General features: G+C 39.0%; 1 protein-coding gene across 2 annotated transcripts in view; it reads right to left on the reverse strand.

Moving 5' to 3' along the window:
- Positions 1-19,986, reverse strand: part of nrtn (neurturin) — a 33,877-nt gene extending 13,891 nt beyond the window's left edge. Inside the window, exons 1-2 of one of the 2 annotated variants that reach the window (XM_067431755.1) lie at positions 19,370-19,986; positions 18,649-18,697 (exon numbers count right to left, since the gene is read on the reverse strand). The gene's annotated coding sequence lies outside the window, so the exon portion shown is untranslated. Of the gene's footprint in view, positions 1-18,648; positions 18,993-19,369 lie in introns of those variants that run through there. The other variant, XM_067431754.1, reaches the window with a different exon arrangement.
- Positions 19,987-21,980: the final 1,994 nt, after the last annotated feature.

Genomic DNA, 21,980 nt, shown 5'->3' on the forward strand with positions numbered 1-21,980 from the left:
ACACAGACCACAGGGTGAGCGCCCCCTGCTGGCCTTACTAACACCTCTACCAGCAACTACCTGGTTTTCCTAGTTGGTCTCCCATCCAGGTACTGACCAGGCTCAGCCCTGCATAGCTTCAGTGGGAAACCAGTCTTGGGCTACAGGGTGATATGGCTGCTGTTCCTGCACTGTAAAAAATGATATGTTCAACAAGTTATGACAACATATTTTTTTCCATTGTTTTAACTCATCAAAATAAGTTAAGCAATGTTAAACTTGTTTTTATTAGTTATACAAGATGTAACTAATTTTATTAAGTCAGTTTAACATAATTTAAGTTGAAATAACTTAAACATCCGAGTCGATTGTACTGCAAAAGTTCAAAATTTGCCTTTTTTTTACAGTGTGCCACCTCAAGAAAACAAAAAAATGTCTTTGTTCTTGCAGAGTATGTTCCAAGCTTTACTCTGGGGGATACAATGAATAAGCTAAAGTCTTAAAAAAATCAGCGTTCCTTTAAATTTCTTTTTTTTTATTTTTTATTTTGTCGTGTGTTTATTTTGTTATTGAAAGGAAAGCACGCACCATATATTAAAAAATAGAAAAAAATATGTTTACATATTCAAGTGTTGGTGGCGTCAGATGTTCAAAAACAGTATATCGCTGGTCATGTATTTCAAACGTATTTTACCTCTAAACAAAGACTGAAAACAACTTTGCCGTGAGTATATCGGCAATTTTTGGACGGTAAATAATGGCGCATACACCAGTAAATTGAAGAGCGCAAACATTCCCATAAAATTTGCGTTTGAAAAGGAAACTCCTACAAATGCATATGCAATGTCAGGCGCAAAAATAACTCTTTTACACTCATCTAAAGGATTATTAGGAACACCTGTTTATTAGGAACACCTGGGAAAGAATGGTGATTTAAGCAATTTTGAGCGTGGCATGGTTGTTGGTGCCAGACGGGCCGCTTTGAGTATTTCACAATCTACTCAGTTACTGGGATTTTCATGTACAACCATTTCTAGGGTTTACAAAGCATGGTGTGAAAAGGGTATCCAGTATGCGGCAGTCCTGTGGACGAAAATGCCTTGTTGATGCTAGAGGTCAGAGGAGAATAGGCCGACTGATTCAAGCTGATTGAAGAGCAACTTTGACTGAAATAACCACTCTTTACAACCGAGGTATGCAGCAAAGCATTTGTGAAGCCACAACACACACAACCTTGAGGCGGATGGGCTACAACAGCAGAAGACCCCACCGGGTACCACTCATCTCCACTACAAATAGGAAAAAGAGGCTACAATTTGCACAAGCTCACCAAAATTGGACAGTTGAAGACTGTTGCCAGAATCTGATGAACATTGATCCATCATGCCTTGTTACCACTGTGCAGGCTGGTGGTGGTGGTGTAATGGTGTGGGGGATATTTTCTTGACACACTTTAGGCCCCTTAGTGCCAAATGGGCATCGTTTAAATGCCACTGCCTACCTGAGCATTGTTTCTGACCATGTCCATCCCTTTATGACCACCATGTAACCATCCTCTGATGGCTACTTCCAGCAGGATAATGCACCATGTCACAAAGCTCAAATAATTTCAAATTGGTTTCTTGAACATGACAATGAGTTCACTGTACTAAAATGGCCCTCACAGTCACCAGATCTCAACCCAATAGAGCATCTTTGGGATGCGGTGGAACGGGAGCTTCGTGCCCTGGATGTGCATCCCACAAATCTCCATCAACTGCAAGAAGCTATCCTATCAATATGGGCCAACAAAGAATGCTTTCAGCAAATTGTTGAATCAATGCTACGTGGAATTAAGGCAGTTCTGAAGTTGAAAGGGGGTCAAACACAGTATTAGTATAGTGTTCCTAATAATCCTTTAGGTGAGTGTATTTTATATATTTTTTATATATCCTTACAGTAGTTTTTTAACACCAAAAGAGGGTTTGTGCTGGCGCAAACTGTTAGCAAAAAAAGAAAGGTCAAGTCAACTTTATTTATACAGCAATTTTTACAATGCCGATTGTTTTAAAGCAGCTTCAAAGTGTTAACAGGAAAATAATGCTACTGAATTTAATTCGGCTGTACAGCCGCTCTTGAGAAAATGGTGATGTCATCCAGCTCATTTCATTTGTCATATAGTGTCAATGCGGGCACATCGGTAATATAGTAATATTACATTTTTGAAACAAAAATGAAACAAATCACAGTGATTCTCCCATCTAAGGTAGGCAGGCTATGTGTGTGTGTGTGTGTGTGTGTGTGTGTGTGTGTGTGTGTGTGTGTGTGTGTGTGTATTACAACCTTATTTTAAGGTTGTCATGTTTGGGTAAAATTTGTTATACTGTTGTCTGAGGTCAACTTATGACAATGCATAGTTTTTACAACGACACATCCTAATGAATAAGTAATAGGCTATTTTGTACCCTGATTTTAGGCTTTCTCAAGAAACTCTCGGGTTTTATGTGCATGCCACACTGAAGACTTGAATTCAATGTCCACGGCTAGGATTGGATAAGATTTGCATATTCAATGAGCTTCAGCTCCCTCTTCAGTACATGTGGAAAAAATGTTGGCAGCGTGTGGGGAAACAACAACCGGAATGATTCGCCCACAGGGCTCTTAAAATGTCTTTATCAAACAAACACAATGATTTATCTCTCATCCACCTGCGATTGATTGGAATATTTTTTTTTTTTATTACTTGGCCGGTCCAATCAATGCATATAACCAGGAACACATACACACACACACACACACACACACACACACACACACACACACACACACACACACACACACACACACACACACACACACACACACACACACACACACACACACACACACACACACACACACACACACACACACACACACACACACACACACACACACACATTTTGCCTGGCTATCTAAAGGGGCACTTGCCGTAACTCTTTGAATAATAAAAAATATATAATTACGAATATGCTAATTAGTCAAGTCCCAAACATAATCCGAAAATAACTTCGTTTTACATAAAAATACAACTTTTGGGATTTTTTATTTATTTTTAATATGTTATTATATTGTAAGACAGTAGACACTAGTCTAGACAGTGAACAACGCACATCAAGAAATAAGTATTATTTCACTATGTAAGGTTGGGCTTAAGTTTTGACAGCCCGTCTGAAAAACACATAGCCTCGGGACATTGGGCTTTGTAAGCCCTGGCCCATACCCGAGTCTGAACCTGAATCGCAAATAAAGGATTCTCCAGCCTTTGACAGCGTGCTAAGGTATGTTCAGTTAGACATGTACACAATGCAATACTATCACAAATAAAAAACCTGTTTTACTCACATAAGTGTGTTGCACCATTCCTGTCGGATCCAGTATAGAAAGCAAAGCATTGTATTTTAATCTCAATATGTCTGCAAATCCAGTCTTGACCTGTGTCTTGTTTACAAATGATTTCGCAGTGAAATGAAGCAAATGAATGGGCAATGTCTAACACGTGAGCTGGATCTTCATTAAAAATAAAGTTCAACCATATCACAATAAACTTTTATATATCAAAGGCTCAAGGGAAAGTTGATTTCTCAAATAATCACCCATTTAGAGAGTTATCGTACATGACAGTATACTCTCTGTGAACAACAACTTGGCTATAGTGTTATTCACCTGCTTTCAATATTAGCCCGATTCCATTAACACAAAGAAACGTGTAAGTACACTATAAATTTGTGTTCTTCTTTTTAAATTGAGATGTTGAAATGCCTCTTTATTTCTGTCATAAATGTGTCCAACCATAAATATACAGATGTTTCTTTTGCTTGTCACATAACAAGACACAGAACATTAATTCCATATGCTTGTTAGAGTTTGTGCCAGTTGATGTGCCTTTTCTTTTCTTGCCTTTAAAACGCAAGATTCTGACTGAAAAAAAATAAGCGGCTAGGGGGTACCAAACAATTCAGCAGCTGAAATCAGGAAATGCCTAGGACTGTCTTCCACAGACTAAGAACTAAACCAGACCACACGCTCTCAAAGACTTCAGCAGACGTTATTAGAGTGCACTGAGCAATACTAGACTCTGGTTCTGGTCCAGAAGAACATGGAAAGAGAAAGATGTGGACCGATACATTACACAGTTATTGTGCCACGATTTTTCTGCCAAAGCTTTGCTGTTTAGTACGTCAAAATATCAAATGGCAATAACAGCGAACATGCCAGAACATAAATAAAGAGCCTGTTTTAATTCCAATCAGTTATATGAACATACATGTGTAGTTGTTTCAAATCTTGTATGGGGAAAATGTCCAGCAGATGGGACTAAATAATGTGTATTATACTCTAAAATACAGGGGCAGAATTGAGTTGTTTGGTCTAAAATCTAGTTTTGGGAAATGCGGGTACAAAACACTTTCAAGTATTTAAATGCAAACACTGTTATTAAAGAGACGGGACAGTCTGATATCATACTGAGCTGAATTTCCAAAAGTACAGGAGACTTTTTATTTTAAATTCTCATTGGTCTACGAATGCTGATGCATAATAATATGTTGCATACGCTGAATACGTTGCAGCAAAAGTCAACAAACAAAATAACATAATAACATATACTCTTACTATTTCTGCCATATAAAGATAGTAGCACATAGTGATTATAATTAACTTCATTTAAGAAAAATTAAAGTTAATATGAGGTCTTCATAAAAAAAAAAAAAAAATGATAGGCTTGTGTGTGTGTGTGTGTGTGTGTGTGTGTGTGTGTGTGTGTGTGTGTGTGTGTGTGTGTGTGTGTGTGTGTGTGTGTGTGTGTAAAGATGAATTTGAATGTGAGTAATGATGATTCATAACCTTGGTTCATCTCTGCTTTGACATCAGCTCTCCTGGTTTATTTTAAATAGAAATCTTTTGAACAGAATACAAGGATTTCTTTCCTCAAAAACTTTGATTTTATAGAGTTACTGTCTAAGCCACTAATTAAACATAAACAACTAAATCAATTCTGATTGTAATATTTCAATTCAAGTCATTATGATGTTGATGCTCAGTTGAAGGAGGGGAAGAACTGAAGGCTTAAAGGTGCAGTGTGTACATTTTAGTGGCATCTTGCGGTGAGGTTGTGAATTGCACCCCTCCCCCCACCTTTCCCTTTGAAGCGCATAGAGAAGCTACGGTGGCCAACACAGGACAAATAAATTCTCATATGAGAGAGCAGAGAGTAGCTAGAACTCTGTAGAGAAGTTTGTCCGTTTAGGGCTACTGTAGAAACATGACGGGCAAAATCATGATTTCACTGTAAAGGGACCCGTGATGTATGGACATACACTCTAAAGAATGCTGGGTTAAAAACAACTCAAGTTGGGTTGAAAATGGACAAACCCAGAAATTGGGTTGTTTGAATGGGTCCATTCACTGTGGGTTCAAACAACCCAATTTCTGGGTTTGTCCATTTTCAACCCAACTTGAGTTGTTTTTAACCCAGCATTTTTTAGAGTGTAGAAATTGCTCATTCTAAAGTCTTATACGGAAGGTAATTGTTTTTCATGCGGACGTCCATAAAAATTAATTTTCATTCCACCTCAGTGATAAAACTCGTGCATTCTGATGGTGATTTATTCACGGTGGAGGAGTGAGTTTTGTCATCCTGCGCACCTGGGAACGACTGCTCATGTGGTCAGTCGAATGATTGTCATATTGTCATATGTAAACATGTCATATGCTTGGAATAATAAGAATAAAATCATATTTACTTTATTAATAGGAAATTATTAATTATTTAATCATTTAAATCTCCTGTTTAAAAAAAAGAAAGATGTCATTTAAAAAATGTGGAAATGAGCGGATTCAGACGGCAATTCAATCACCACACGACCTTTGTGTCTGTCAAAAACGGTGGGATTAAAAACACTGACATTCTGGATTCGGACTAAAGAAGGCCCTTTTACACCAGGCACGTAACGGAAAAGCGAAGCGAATAAGCGAATATTTCGCATGCGAATATTTAGCGTCAGAACCATTCACATCAGCCGTGACACGATTTTGCGACTTCTGTGACGTTTCAGAGATCCAACATTCAAAAACATTTGCGGTCACCGAAAAAAAGGGCACTTCATCATTCAGTGAAGACGAGCTTTTCATTTTATTCAAAAGACCAAAAATACGTTTTGGGGTGCTCCCAGTCTTAAAGAACAGAGAGTCTGAAGGGGAGTCTGCTAATCTCTACAGGAGCTAAAACTTTATCATGGCCAGTTCTGCACTTACTTTCTAAAGTCTGTGGGACAATATGAGACTCTCATCCAGAGACAGCAGGGCATCTGACGAGACTAACACACACTTCAGGAACCAATCATCCGCAGAAGTTGTTTCCAGTTGAGTAACAATGTAAACATTTAAGTGCCACAGACATACTGATGGCAACACACTCATTTACATTCCATAATCACGGAAACAAGGTTTAGAAAAAAAAAACCCAACGATTTATAAAAGGTTAAGTCATTGCTGTGTGTAAGCACAGTAGTAAACACAGCTGCAGGTGCACAGCTTTGATTAGACCTACAGCTGTAATCTCATGAAAAAACGCCATACCTGGTAAAGGTTAATGTTGAGTGAATTGACATCAACTGGACATTTCCTCACCTTTGTTTCCTTGTTTGTGATTGGTTAAAGCCATTTCTGTTGCCGCTAGAGTAAAAAAAAAAGACATTGAAACGAAAAAAAATAATTTTGTTTTTTCTCCGCAGCACATTCACGTTCGGTGTGGAAGCACTCATTACACAAACAGCTGATCAAAAAAGTTCATTATGTGAGGTTTTTATACACCACTGAAAACATAGTTATGTATATTATATTGCATTTCTGTCAATAGATCCTCATAAATACTACACACTGTATTTTTAAATACACAGAGGAAGGTTATCAACAGAGCAGGGAACAGGTGTGGACTATAATTCAAAACCATGAAAACTAATGAATGACTTGAACTCTGACTAAAACTGTCTGAAATGTCCCCCTATACCCTTAAATAGGTTGGAAAGCAGTTGCTTGTAGTGGTTTCTGAAACCAAAGTGGACATTATCGTTATATATGTCGATGCCACATTCGACCACTCCAGACACGTCGGTGCACCCGCCATTTTGAAGCGTTCACCGTGTCGTCACTCACAGGAATCAATTCTGTCACAACATTCTGCAGCTTCTGGTTATATGTATTACACATTTTTAAAATATGGTGAATTTTAATGTTGTGTTAGCTGACACCATTGCCTTGTTTTGTGTCATTAAAAAGTCAAGTCAAGTCAAGTCAACTTTATTTATATAGCTCTTTTTACAATGCCGATTGTTTGAGAGAATATCCATAATGCAGTGTGAGAGTTGAAAACTAGTCGCGTCTTACCAGAAGATACCGAAAAATAGTGCCAGCAGCTGAATCATCCATTTATATATTTCCCCAACCGCTGGTTGTGTGTACATCGTAATATCACACAATTATAAATTACTTTTGATTGATTATTAAATTGTTTAATTACAATTTATACATGCTAGTTTCCATGACAGAGTTCAAAATAAATCTTTTCATAACCACTGGAGCTGCCAGTTTACTAAGTTTCGAATAATTATTAACCAGAAAGCACAAACTATGCAAAAGCGGCAGCCCTTCCATTGCACTCAGCCACTGTAGCTGTTACTGTAACTGACATAACTATACATTATGCATAATTATATGCAATTAACCCTAAACCAAACCTTCTCCTAACCCTAAACCTATAGTATATGTTATTCATTAATTTTACATGATACTTAAAAGCATAATTACACTTCAACAAGACCATCTTAGAAAGGAAGCGTAACCCAGGACTGTAAGTGCTACCTGGAACTCTTTTACTATTAAAGAAAATGGCAAGGATCCATTTTGATTATCCTTCAGTTGATGTTGGTTCATGAGGCTGCTCACAGCGGTGAGAAAGGGACACTCATTGATTAAATAAAAGAGAGTATTCTTTCAGTCCTGTGTAAACAAAACATAACTAATAACCCTCAAAAATGAAATTTAGAAAAACTGCCCCTTTGTTTTCTTCTCAGACATCAGACATAGTCTCCAGCCAGGATACACCCTACACAAATCACACTATTAAGCACAGTGTCTCCTTATTAGGAAACAGACGATTGTTCTGAGCGCCCTTTTGGAGGCATGGCGTTCTAAAAGTGTATTCTTTTCAAGGGAAGTGGACTTAAGCAGATCTGTGTTTATATAACATTCAAAAAGTAAATTGTCTAGTCAAGTGGGCACTCAAAAATTACAAGATGGCTACAATAGGATCCCAAGAGCCACCTTTCCTAAAATAAGTTTCTCAGGCTTCAGAGAAAATAGAAATACCTCTATCACATGTTCTGATATTCTGACTCATTGTTGAAGAACTGCTGATGTCATCTAGACATTCGACACTCAGATCTTCTATACTGTGTGCTCCTTGAGCTGCAATGAAACACACATAAATATATTTTTAATCAGATTAAGGTGGGTTGGCTATATTGTCATATATTTTGGGACATCTGCCTTTAAATGGATATGAACTTTAATTACATCATATTCTTAACCCGTAGGGTTTAATATGGAATTGGCCTTTGCAGCTATAATCACTTCAACTCTTCTGGGAAGGCTTTCCACAAGGTTTAGGAGCGTGTTTATGGGAATTCTTTTAGAAGGGCTAGAGGTCAGGTGTCAAGTCAAGTTCCTCCACACCAAACTAACTCATCCATGTCTTTATGGATCTTGCTTTGTGCACTGGTGCGCAGTCATGGAGGGGGCCAACCCCAAACTGTTCCCACAAAATTGGCAACCTGAAATTGTCCAAAATGTCTTAGTATGCTGAAGCATTAAGATTTCCTTTTACTGGAACTAAGGTGCCAAGCCCATCCCCTGAAAAACAACCCCACACCATAATCCCCCCTCCACCAAACATTACATTTGGCACAATGCAGTCAGGGAAGTACCGTTCTCCGGCAACCGTCAAACCCAGACTCGTCCACACGATTGCCAGACAGAGAAGCGTGATTCATCAGTCCAGAGAACACGTCTTCACTGCTCTAGAGTCCAGTGGTGACATGCTTTACACCCCTGCATCTGACACTTTGCATTGCACTTGATGATGTAAGGCTTGATGCAGCTGCTCGGCCATGGAAACTCATTTCATGAAGTTCTCTACGCACTGTTCTTGAGCTAATCTGAAGGCCACACAAAGTTTGGAGGTCTGTAGCTACTGACTGCTTTACACCACAGCATGCGTTGACCCCACTCTGTGATTTTACGTGGTCTATCACTTTGTGGCTGAGTTGCTGTTTTTCCCAATTGCTTCTACTTGTTATAATACCACTAACAGTTGACTGAACATTTAGTCGTGAGGAAATTTCATGGAGCTCATGGATTTCATTTTATAAATATAATTGTTATGCGATTTTTTTATTTTATTTATATTTATATAGCTTTAATTAATTTTTTTATATCAATGTTTGTAATTTTAGCACTTCAACAAATTAAACTTATTTTTGTCATTTAAACTTATTATTCAGTTTATTTCGAAGCAACAAAACTAATTTTCTTTGAAGTTTTTAATTGAAGTAATTATTTTTTTATCTAATTTTAATATATATATTTTTTTTTTAACTTTATTTCAGTTACAAATGGTTAAATGGGTTTTATCATATATATATATATATATATATATATATATATATATATATATATATATATATATATATATATATATATATATATATATTTTTTTTTTTTTTTTTTTTTTTTTTTACTAACAATGACACTACAGATTATGGTTTACCTACTTTTAAGCTAGAAAATAAACTGATGATTTTTTTTTTTTAAACTGTTCATGATTTACATCCTAATTTTAATATATGAGAAACTTCAAGATCAAAACAGAAAGACGGTCCATCTAGTTGGGATACTCTGTAACACCACGCTGCATTTGTTTAAGAAATATTCTAAAGCAAGTTTTATCAAAACAAAACAAGTTGAATCAGCTCATGGAGGTATTAATGCTAATACCTCCCAGTTGAACAGCAGAGATGTGAAGTAAATTTACTGCTTCACCCACAAGCAGAGGGCATGATCCTCAGCATTACTATAAACCACAGCGCTCAAAGATGCTTTCTAAAGTAACTTATAAGTACACTATTTTTAAACAAAGTCTCCCTGGAGCAACCTTAGGATAAGTGCCTCACTGCAGGGAAAAATGGTTTGAAGTTGGACAGGAATTACCATTAGGCTGATTGATCTCCAATATAGAATGTTTCTTAAAACTGCAAGTTTAAGGTCTGGGAATCAATGGCTGATTCTAGACATTTGATGCATAGAACCAAGACCCCATTCCTGCAATGTTTCTTTTTAGACAGTCCATTGGATGAACATCCCCATGTCGCTACACAAACAACTGTTATACCTTTTCATACAAATGATGATAACAGAGACAGGTTATTGTATAACCAAAACTTCATAGTAAACTTGCTTAGTAGCTCACCCGGTACAGCACTGCACTTGCAATGTGGAGCAGGGCAATATGAGTCCCTTGAAACATGACTAATGAAGAGCATAGAGACTTGTAGACGCAAGCTAAAATGACATGGTTGCTTAAGCAATGCGTTTTTACCTCATGTTTATTTTTATTAACACTCTCGGTTAGGTTTACAGTATAGGGTTTAGTAGGTGGTACATTATTTTTAAGCATGATAGAACATTAACCTTTAGCACCACTCTCTGGACATTTTATTGCCGAACTGCTGTGATACGCAAGACAACTAGTTTAATAAAAGTGTGGACATTTCACTTTGAAAGAGTTGCGAAAAGTGCAAGAAGGAACATAATATAATTTTGCAGAAATGTCGCCACAAGTATATTGTCTCATTTGAGGATTATATTGGACAGAAATGTAGTGCAGCATTAGTCATCAATGTTTCTGATCAGTTTATTAGTACTGTCAAATCAATTCATTGGGATATATATATATATATATATATATATATATATATATATATATATATATATATATATATATATATATATACAGGTCCTTCTCAAAAAATTAGCATATTGTGATAAAGTTCATTATTTTCCATAATGTAATCATAAAAATTTAACTTTCATATATTTTAGATTCATTGCACACCAACTGAAATTTTTCAGGTCTTTTATTGTTTTAATACTGATGATTTTGGCATACAGCTCATGAAAACCCCAAATTCAATCTCAAAATCTCAAATCTCAAATAATTAGCATATTTCATCCGACCAATAAAATAAAAGTGTTTTAAATACAAAAAAAAGTCAACCTTCAAATTATTATGTTCAGTTATGCACTCAATACTTGGTCGGGAATCCTTTTGCAGAAATGACTGCTTCAGTGCGGCGTGGCATGGAGGCGATCAGCCTGTGGCACTGCTGAGGTGTTCTGGAGGCCCAGGATGCTTCGATAGCGGCCTTAAGCTCATCCAGAGTGTTGGGTCTTGCGTCTCTCAACTTCCTCTTCACAATATCCCACAGATTCTCTATGGGGTTCAGGTCAGGAGAGTTGGCAGGCCAATGTAATACCATGGTCAGTAAACCATTTACCAGTGGTTTTGGCACTGTGAGCAGGTGCCAGGTCGGGCTGAAAAACGAAATCTTCATCTCCATAAAGCTTTTCAGCAGATGGAAGCATGAAGTGCTCCAAAATCTCCTGATAGCTAGCTGCATTGACCTGCCCTTGATAAAACACAGTGGACCAACACCAGCAGCTGACATGGCACCCCAGACCATCACTGACTGTGGGTACTTGACACTGGACTTCAGGCATTTTGGCATTTCCTTCTCCCCAGTCTTCCTCCAGACTCTGGCACCTTGATTTCCGAATGACATGCAAAATTTGCTTTCATCCGAAAAAAGTACTTTGGACCACTGAGCAACAGTCCAGTGCTGCTTCTCTGTAGCCCAGGTCAGGCGCTTCTGCCGCTGTTTCTGGTTCAAAAGTGGCTTGACCTGGGGAATGCGGCACCTGTAGCTCTGGATGTTTCTACCAATGATGGCCTTCTGGACAGGTTCGGGTCGGCAGTCTTACCCAGGATTGTGGTTTTGAGTAATGAACCAGGCTGGGAGTTTTTAAAAGCCTCAGGAATCTTTTGCAGGTGTTTAGAGTTAATTAGTTGATTCAGATGATTCGGTTAATAGCTCGTTTAGAGAATCTTTTCATGATATGCTAATTTTTTTAGATTTTTTAGGTTTTCATGAGCTTTATGCCAAAATCATCAGTATTAAAACAATAAAGACCTGAAATATTTCAGTTGGTGTGAAATGAATTTAAAATATATGAAAGTTTAATTTTTATCATTACATTATGGAAAATAATGAACTTTATCACAATATGCTAATTTTTTGAGAAGGACCTGTATATATATATATATATATATATATATATATATATATATATATATATATATATATATATATATATATATATATATATATATATATATATATATATTTCTATGTAATATAAATGCAGAAGTTATTATGAAAGCTGAGGTTCTAATCTTTCAAATGATACCATATATGTCTAGTTTTGTGGTGCGCGAGTTATAGATTTTTTTTTAAAAATATGATGATGCAATTTTGGACCCACGAGTGGGTCCAATAGGGGGTGCAGAGCTGAAGTGGCTAGTAGATGACTTCAAACTGAATACACATGGACTTAAAGCCACAAAACTCTGGTTTTGATTTCAATGGAACTTTAAAATACCAGTTTAGAGAACAATTAAAAGAGACAACTATACAGCTCACAGGTTGATCCCCCTGAAAAGTGTAAAGACTTTTGCTCTGTGGTGCTGCAAAACATTGATCTGAACCAGTGTGACACCAGAACACTGACAATCAATAGTGTGAGTTTGGGGCAGGACTGTCTGTTTGACCAATGGAATTTTTATTTTATTTTGCAATTACATTTGGTGATGCTGCTGTCCCAAAAATGACACACCTCACTTTGAAATCCTACTACCAGCCCAAAGCTCTCATGTTTTATAGTGTATTGTTTGAGAAATCTGCTATTCTGACTGATAAAGCTCTCCATCTCAAGCAATGCAAGGTGATCGTGCAGTGAGATCCAACTCAGATGACTGTCCAAAGGGTGGACGTTTCTCTTTATCTGCAGAGTCAGAGGAAGTTGAGGTGCTAAAAGCAGGACAAAATCAATCGCTCTGCCGCTCTTGTCTTGTCTTCTTCTGTTACAGAAGATGGGCAGAACTGTTTTAGGTTACCTCACAGCTCTGGGCATGTGTTTGGTAGCCTCGTTCACTACAGAACAAAACTCATGGAAAATTAACAAATGCCTTAAATTAAACATAACCACCCTGATGTTTATCAGCCCTATTATGAATGGCTCGATTTCAGGACATTGCTTATTTTTGCAGTTAGGGATGGGAGTGTAACATAAGAGCTTTGTGTTTATGAATTGCAAATGCATGAAACTTTCATGAGACATGCATGAATAAGATGTTTCGTACTGCGCTCTTTAACACAATGAATCTCAGAAGCTCCCAAGGGGAGCTTAAGAGGCTTTTAAACATCCTGAAGATGTGGAGATTCTAAAAACCCTCAGCGGACGTTAACACACCCTGTCAACATCAATCAACTGATTAAAAGCAGCCTTCCCTGCATGTAAGTGGGTGATACTATAAATGATTTGGGTTTAATATAAAAGAATATCAATGAATATTGATCAATCATTTCATTTCATTTTAAATGTGATGTAAAATGTAAATTAAATAACATTTATTTAAATTTAAATAATAAAATGTCATATTTTTATATATACAATTTAAACATAACAAACAGATGATATTCGATTAGAAATAAATAGCCATTTATCTATTAGCTTGTGCTGCTGTCAGGTTGTCCATTTGAAATGTGCTCTATATCAAAACACCATCACTTTGATTCAGGATTAATGCTGGCTCTCATTGATCCTGCAGACATTCAATTCACTCTCATTGATTGTACAAATGGCCATTTTCCATTGAACAGAAGTTAGTAGAGTGATGCATCGGCATTGCGTGTAAAAGCACACTGCTACACACAAAAGGCATGGAATCTGAGTTTGAAGTTTGTGTCCTGAAGGGACATCCATGCAGAATACTGCACAAGTTCCGGTGAAACTGTGCTTCCTTTGGCATAAATATCATAAATATCTCTGGGCAGATGTTATTTAATCTAGAGTTTGATGATGGTAGTGATGGATATGATACTGTCCTGAAGTCAGGTCCTGAATGACTCCGTTGGGCTATTCTGGGAACGATTAATGTAATTGGTCCTGAATTCAAACCACAGGAGCCCACACACAATTACATGGTTCACTAACACAATCTCTGCAAACTAAGTTTACATTAACAATTCCAACGCCAGACGGTTCTATTCATACACAGTTCGGTTAGTTTGGAGACAATTACATTCTATAAAACAGAACCAATGGTCCCACTTTATATTAGGTGGCCTTAACTATTATGTACTAACATTGTAATTAATAATTTGATACAATGCACTTATTGTGTACATACATGTTTTTACATTGTACTTACATTTAAAAAAATACCTGCATGTAATTACGTCTGTAATTAATTTCTGTAGTTACATTTGTAATTACACAGTTGGCACTTCCCTTACACCTAACCCTACCCTTAAACTGACCCATATCACCACACCTGTGCCTAACTCTACCCGTATCCCACCTCAACATCAACAAAGGTGTTTTAAAAATACAATTTAAACACAGTAAGTACATTGTACTTATTTTTTGATGTAAGTACATAGTACTCAAGGCCACCTAATATAAATTGGGGCCGAACCAATTTTAGAGAGTAATTTTGGCATCATTGCACACATGATCAAGTACTACATGTACAACTTTGTTGAACCTGGAACAACATTCCAATCAACCAATCAGACTTGAGGGGCAAGTTTACAGTTTATGTCAAGTTTAGGCTTAGAACCAAGGCTAGGTGCTTCTACAGCAGTTTTATTCTACCTCAGATTTTAGGGACAAGTTATGTATAGGGTTAGGTTTAGGGGTATGGATACGGTTAAATGGTAAATGGACTGCATTTATATAGCGCTTTCAACAGACCCTATGGCCATCCAAAGCGCTTTACATTTTGCCTCACACCTATTCATACACCGTACCATATGCCATACCATATCACCCATTCATACACCATACCATATGCCATACCATATCACCCATTCATACACCATACCATATGCCATACCATATCACCCATTCATACACCGACGGCGATGTCAGCCATGTAAGGCACCATCCAGCTCGTCGAGAGTAGCTGGGGTTAGGTGTCTTGCTCCACAAAAAACTGGAATGTGAAATGAACAGCACCAGAGGGCTGGAGCCCAATCACGTAAAAATGTAATACGAGTGTGCAATGTCATGGAATGTATACGCCAAAATGAGTTTAGGCGTGCATATGGTATGCAGTTTTTGGCGTGTATATAATACGCACTTAATGCCGTATTATAGGCTCAAACCCTCCACCCCCATCCCACCAAAGAACGTGTCATACACGCCATAAAGTGTGCATCATATGCACACGAAAAACTGCGTAACATGCACACGAAAACACATTTTGATGTTTACATTCCACAACATTGCACCGTGTTGGAGAGTTGTTGATTTCCGAGAGGATGAAACAGCGGGAGTTGCCTGAAAATGTGTAGAATAAAATGTTAAACCTTAAAGACGAAATATATATGTTTAACTATCTGTCACTATATGGTTACAATGGAAAAAGCCCATCAAAAGTTTACATTTACATTTAATTATTTAGCAGACCCTTTTATCCAAAGCGACTTACAAAAAAGGGGAGCGCAATAGAAGCAACGAAACAAACAAGGTCGACAACCTCTAAGAGCTGTAAGAAGTCTCAGTTAATTAATCACAGTACACAAAAAAATATTATTTATTATTATTTTTTGGACAAACAAACTAAATTTAAATGGATAGTTAAGTGCTATTCTTTATTGGTCAGGTGTAATTGGAAAAGATGTGTCTTAAGATGTTTTTTAAAAATGGCTACAGACTCAGCAGCACGAATTGAGATCGGCAGTTCATTCCACCAGGTGGGAACGGTCCAGGAAAATATCCGTGAGAGTGATTTCATGCCTCTTTGGGATCACGAGGCGTCGCTCACTCGCAGAACGCAAGCTTCTGGAGGGTATGTAAGTCTGAACAAGTGAGTTTAGGTATATTGGCGCAGAACCAGGGGTTGCTTTGTAGGCGAGAACCAGTGCCTTGAATTTGATGCGAGCAGCGATTGGCAACCAGTGATGTAATTTACAGTAATTTACAGCCAATTATCAGTAGCTGGTAGACTGTAAAAATCACCTCTTTCCTCAAGCTCTTTAAAAAGGGAACTAGCTGCTCAATGCTGCGCAGGCAGATTTCAAATTTGTCTACTTCAACCCCTTCTGGAGGTGTTTCAAATCACTTTCAACCACATTGCGGTTATGGTGTGAATGCTTATGTGTTTTAATGCTTTTAAACTACACTAAGGATAGGAAATGGGAGCTGAGTAGGAAAGGAGGGGTTATATTGGCGCCATGACCCTGACGAGACTGCGGTTTAGGGGGTTGTGTGTAACGGAGTCCAGCTAGGGAGAGCTGTGCAGGTAAACCTCACTTACTTAATCTCAAGAGGTACACTAGAGACTGCAGTCGTTAGCATCCTTGTTAGCACGCCTGCCTCCCATGCTGGAGACATTGGTTTGAGTCCTGCTCAGAGCGGGACTGGTAGGACCGGAAGGGTTACAATGGTGCCATGACCCCCATGGAAGTGTGTTTAGGGGGGGTGAGTGTAACGGATGACAGCTAGTGAGAGCTGTGAGGTTAAACCTTACTCCTCTGATCTCAAGATGCCTCCAATGCTGGAGACGTTTGAGTCCCACTCAGAGCGGTTTGAGTAGGAAAGGAGGGGTTATATTGGTGCCATGACCCTGATGAGACTGTGGTTTAACGGGGTGAGTGTAACGGATGCCAGCTGGTGAAAACTGTGCAGGTAAACCTCACTTCCCTGATCTCAAGAGGTATACTAGAGACTGCGGGCCTGCCTCCCATGCTGGAGACGTTGGTTTGAGTCCCGCTCAGAGCGGGACTGGTAGGACCGGAGGGGTTACAATGGTGCCATGACCCCCATGGAAGTGTGTTTAGGGGGGTGAGTGTACTGAATGCTAGCTAGTGAGAGCTGTGCAGGTAAACCTCACTCTCCTGATTTGAAGAGGCATGCTACAGCTGTGTCTGAAATAAATGTAAATACAGTACATGAGGGTCCTGCGATGTTCTGCACCACTTTAGCAGAAACTATGCAGATTCATTTAGCATCTCCTGATGGTATAAGAAGCCCTGTCTGTAAGCGGCTCCTGCCAACATATGCACATATTCAGACATAAAATAATTGAGATACTTCAAAGGCGTCATTGTGTCACATGAATAAAGCATTGTTAACATTAGTTAACTACATTAGTTAAGATGATTTATTAATAAATACTTCTACAGCATTAATTAATCTTAGTTAATGTTAATCTCAACGTTTACTTATACATTTTTAAGATCAAAAGTTGTTTATGTATTTAATGCATGGTGAACTAATATTAACAAAGGTTAAAATATATTGCTCATTTAGTTTATGTTAGTTGATGCATTAACTAATGTTAACAAATGAGACCTTATTGTAAAATGTTACTGAAAATGCATTACAAAAAATGCAATATATAAATCAATATACTGTTTGTCTTTATAACATTGGACATAAGTGATTACCATCACAATGATATATTTCGCTATTGTATTATGTTTAAATGGTTAGTCTGAGTCATTTTTTTTTTCAGTGTCTCGCATCATGCGCACCATGCTTGGACAAGTTAAATATCCAAACTTCAAAAATTACAACATTTGAAAAACATTTTGAGAGCCCCGTGTTCAATTCCTTCCCAATGCGCTCCATCCAAATCCATATGTATTGTGCGTCCTACTTTATATAAGGTTTCTTTTAAAATTCCTGCAGGCAATTACATCTGTAATTACATCTATAATTACGCTGTTGATCCTTCCCTTACCCCTTAACCCACACTTAAACCTACCCATACCACAAAGCCATCTCTCACCTTACCCGTATCCTACCTCAATAGCAGCAAAAGTGTTTTGCGGTTGCACTTTATTTTACAGTATTTGTACTTACAGTGTAGTTACCAAAGAAAGTACTGGTAATATAAGGTACCTACATTGGTTAAGGTTAGGTTTAAGGAATAATTCAGGGCCAATATCTAGTTATTACTATAATAAGTACATCTATGACTATAAAATAACATGTTCTTATTTTTTGATGTAAGTACACATAGTAGTTAGTTTAAGATGCCCAATATAAAGTGGAATGGTATTCTGTGCTATCCACTCATACATTGTTTTTAAAAAAAAAAAGAACCAGTTGAACTAATCAAATTGTTGCACACACTTCAGACTAAAATACATTTAGTCATTTTCAATGCATTGAAGATGCTTGTGCATTATTTGAGAAAACCTCAGTTCTTAAGCTGGAGTTAAGCTGAACAGGATGTGCGCTTACCGTCTGCCCGGCTTATCCAGACTCCACAGCGTGTCTGTTCAGCTGACCTCTGGGTAAAAATGGCATCGATCAATATTCCAACCCTTTCTCTTTACAATCGTCTTTTAATTTCTCTCTTTATGTAATATGGATGAATCCTGCGCCGTGTTTATGACAAATTGGGAGCTCGTCCAGGATACGCACTGCATTCCTCAGTTACAGGATCCTCTAAAAATCCAGGGATGCAGAGGGTGTAAAACATTTCTGACCATCCTCGCTCTGCTTTAAGACATATTCAGGCTATTACATTTTGGAGACTTTTTGCCAAAATGGGAAAAAGGAAGAAAATGTCCTCACAATCTGTGCTGTAAACAGCCTTAAATAACGAGTGCAACTCGTGAACTGTCAATATGTAAGGACAATATCACATTTGTTTTTTAGTTATGAGTTGTCATATTTGACTTTTTCATTTGCATAAATTGGGTGGGGGTGGGAGATATGGAAGAATGTCCTCACAATCTGTACTGTGATGAGTAACCAGCCTCAAATAATGAGCGCTGCGAATAGAAACCCATTAGCTGCTCTCCCAGCCAACATTACACTTCCACACCAAAATGAGTAATTAAAGGATATGCCAACCATCCGTCACTCAAAACACCTGCAAACTATTACTCATCATTAAAAAAAATTGAAATACACATATGTATATATATGTTTGAAGAATTTGGAAGCGCTTGTTCACCTGTTTACAAAAGCAGCTGTTCATGGGCAGTTTGTTAAATGTTTACTCTGCAGGTTCTTGTCTTACATCCTTTATATACACAACTCCGAAAGAAGTAATCACTTCGAAAACAGCTTCAAAAAGATGTTTATCCAACAGATTCCTCTGTAATGATTCATAAATGCGAGGAAAAGCTGTGTTGCTGTAAGTCGCTGACTGCAAGTCTCTACAGAAGCCAAAATCCCATCACGCTCTCTCTGAGAGAGGCGCATTCAAGTTGCCATGAAGCCAGATCTGTCCTTCTGCGTGAACACGTCCAAATCTGTATTCCATCACTTTTGCCGCTGCCACCCAAAGCTGAGTTTTCGAATACTTGCCATCGGCCCCACGCCTCATTACAGATGGAGATTACGATCCCAGAGTCAGGTACCTGTCCAACGTGTCCTGTGCTCTCGCCGAGAGTACACGCCACCTTCTCCCTGATCCTTTCCACACCAGAGGATTAGAAGCCTTTGGCAGCTGCTACCTGGTGCGCCACATAATAAGGCAGCCCTGACAACTCAACTGAATTAAACAGACACAGTATTTACTTCCACCCCACAAGACGAGCGTGTCTGACAGTGAGAGCAGCACTGTGGCATTAGAGATGAGTTTTTGTGTACTGCTGGAGAGCTGGAGAAAGGGGTGGGTGACTAGAGGAGAGGGAGGGAGGGTGCGTGGTGGAGGTATTGTGAGGGCGGATGGCATGTGCTTCATCTCTCAGTTACCTCCCTCTCTTATATCCACACACGAGCTCCACCCCCTGTCCATTGTGGAAGTTTACCTTTAGCTTGGTTATGTTGGTCTATGCTCCAGACGTAAACAAAGTCCTGCCAAAATTGTGTTTAACTTCCGTAGCTAAACTTACAAAGTCAAACTTTGCTTTGTACTTGTGACATTTACATTTTGACACTGTTTGACACGTGTACAATTAATGTTGTATTATTGCCTTTCATCACATGACATTGCAATATTTGCAGAATAAATTGCAATTGGTCTTCTTTGGTCTTGGTCTGTCAAAATGAACTCTCTCTATGAAAGCATATTGTGTGATTTTTTAATGTTCATGATGGTTATAAAGCGTGCAAACTGTGGAGTTTAAAAACTGCAAACTGGAAAAAATAAAAATGGTCGAATTATTGCATTTTATTTCAACATAGTTTAAATTAAGCTTTTGTTTAGTATTAACACCAATGTGCCGATCGCCAAAGTGACACAGATCCAATAAATAAATCTACGATAGTACTATTTTACATTTATTAGGTATTATATTGTAATGTTATGCAGTCACCTGAACAGCATAAAACCAAAAAAATGAAGAGGCTTTTAAAAGAGTAATGCAGGATTCACACTATGGGCCCTATCGTACACCCGACGCAATATGAGGCCAATCGCGTCACTCCTGGATAACAGAAAATGGGCAAAGAGGCGGGTTGTGGGCAGAGCTTAGGTGACGCAATGACTAACAGACAGCGGATAAATGGCTATCCACCTGTCACTTAAAGTGACTAAACCCTTAATTATGCAGAACTTTAAGGCTTTATGTAATGTAAACGAATGAGTTATAAAAAAATTCACCCCCTCACAGTTGTCAAGAAGGTCAAAATTAGCCGTTTAGCAGAAACCACATGTGGCAAGCAGCGGGGCGAGGGACCCTGAGAGCGGGCCGGTGATGAGTGCTAATGAGTGCCAGCTGCGCACCACACCTGTCTCGTCTCGCGGCCGAGTGACGGGAGCATAAAAAGAGGAGCGAAGGCAGCGGAAGACGAGAGAGGACCAGGCCTGGATTTTATGTTATGTTTTGTTTACGTTTTGGTGTGTGTGTGTGTGGGCAGTCGTCCGTGAGGGGCTGCCCGCATTTTATTATGTGTGTGCGGGCTGCCCGCATTACTTTCGTTTTGTTTATTTATTTAATTAAAGTTTGTTGAATGTTCGCCAGTTCCCGCCTCCTTCCTTCCCATCTAAGAACCTCGTTACATTGATGTCTAACCCCGGGAGGAAGGAGGGATGCGCTGTCGCAGAGCCCTCGCTGCTGAGGGGGATAGCGGTGCTGAGGAGTTCGGGCAGCGCGGATGAGGAAAGACCGCGAGTGGCTGCCCGAGGCGGTGGTGCTGGAGCCAGTCAAGACCGGTGGGAGGGAGAGCTCGCTGCCGTGCCCCTGGGTCGAGGTGGGGTGGCGGCCGTCCTGGAGGGAGTGGAGTTGCCAGTGTTCTTCGTGGTCCGGAGCCTGCTGCCGTCCGCCGTCATGGGGAGGAGCAGGGAACGTGGAGCTCGCTGCCGGCTCCCTCAGGCAGAGGAGCCAACGCCGGCTACCAGAGGGCGGAGGAGGATCGAGCCATCCAGCACCATCGCATGGCCCCACGAGGAAGAGCCTCTCAGCTGGTGAGGACTGAGAGACAGTGTGCCTGGGAACCGGAACAGATTATTTATTTTTTTCCTCTCTCCACTCTCTCATCCTGTTGCTCGGTCTCCCGCTTTCTCTCGTCTCGTCTGCCCATATCCCAGACGTGTGAGACGCAGAGATTGGGCCCCCCGGGGGGAGTAGGCGCAGTCTCGGGTGTACCCCCCGGCCTGCGAGGGGTGATGGGGGTAT

Source organism: Pseudorasbora parva, chromosome 22, assembly GCF_024679245.1.
Source record: "Pseudorasbora parva isolate DD20220531a chromosome 22, ASM2467924v1, whole genome shotgun sequence".
In the NCBI taxonomy this organism is placed as follows: Eukaryota; Metazoa; Chordata; class Actinopteri; order Cypriniformes; family Gobionidae; genus Pseudorasbora; species Pseudorasbora parva.